The sequence below is a fragment of the Corvus brachyrhynchos genome, unplaced genomic scaffold (assembly GCF_000691975.1).
Source record: "Corvus brachyrhynchos isolate BGI_N302 unplaced genomic scaffold, ASM69197v1 scaffold122, whole genome shotgun sequence".
NCBI lineage: Eukaryota > Metazoa > Chordata > Aves > Passeriformes > Corvidae > Corvus > Corvus brachyrhynchos.
In genome coordinates this window covers 1,119,587-1,120,822 of record NW_008236778.1, presented here as the reverse complement: position 1 = coordinate 1,120,822, position 1,236 = coordinate 1,119,587, and positions in this window count along the sequence as shown.

Here is a 1,236-nt window from a genome sequence, read left to right as displayed (position 1 = left end):
GGAATGCTTGATAAAAGCTTCAAAGAAACTTCACTTGGAGAACAGAGCATCTCAGAGCCTCAGATACATCAGCTACTTTCCCTTCTCCTTTCTTGCCTTCAAAGCAGGGCAGGGGAAGCAAAAATGTTCCAGCAATAAGTGGTGCTACAGGTCTGTGGAACTTTTGTTTTAAAGAAAGCCTGCCCTTGCAGGCCCTGCCTATTTTTGCTTATTTAATTGATTCCCCCAAACTGGAAAAATTAAGTTTTTCTTAGTATTCCGGATTAAAAACATACCAAAAAAGTGAACAAGAAGGAATTACAAGGAATAACAGCCAGTAACACTGTTAGACAACTGCTTGAGGCAAAAAGTCCTAAGAAGAGTTTGAGTGTCCAAAGCAAGCAGAGTTTTCTAACCTCACACTGGGCCTCAGGGCAGGGGGTGTTAGAAAGGGATTAGCACAGAGGTTTTATCCTCTCTAGTGCCTTCCAGGTAAAAAGGATATGAGAGACATCCCACGGCACTTGTCAGGACTCACAGCTTCTGAGCCCCTGAAATTTCAATAATCACACAGTTCACATTTTTGTATTTCATCAATAAGACCCCAAAGCAGCAGGACCTGCTGCTGTGCCCCAGGCAGACACCTGGGACATGGGAAGGGGCCACAGACAGAGCGTAGGAGCAGGCAGAAAAGCTTAGCAAGACAATCAGACCTGCAGGATCCCATCCAAAACACTGCTGTACACGAGCAGGGCAGCACAGAGAGAGAAATGCTGTGTGCCAAGTAGGGAAGCTCAGAAGCAGCATTAGCAAATAGCCCAGGAAAAGCTGGGGAATCTTCTGTTGGAGTTTGCAAGTACTCAGCTGGGTAAGAAATCCTTCTGAGAGCAGAGAGGCCCTAACAATGCCTCTACACTGGACACACACCCCCCATGCCTGCTCCCACCAGTGCCTGGCCTTCCTCTGTAGGCAAGTTTCTGTGCAATTGCTCCTGCAGCTCCCCATAAAACCTCCAAACTTCTCCCTTCATGGCCACCCATGCCTCATGGCAACGTAACACCACAGTTTTACAGCTATACAGTGCCAAGGTCCCTTATCAGGAAACAATCCAAGCTACCTGTGCAGCCACCAGGAGCCCCTGAGGTATGGGGGAAGAGCACCAAGCCTGGGCTTCTGCCAAGGCAGAGCAGAAAAAGCTTCCTATCCCCAGCCATCCCCTCTGTGCACGCTTCTTTCCCATGGCATATATTTATTTTT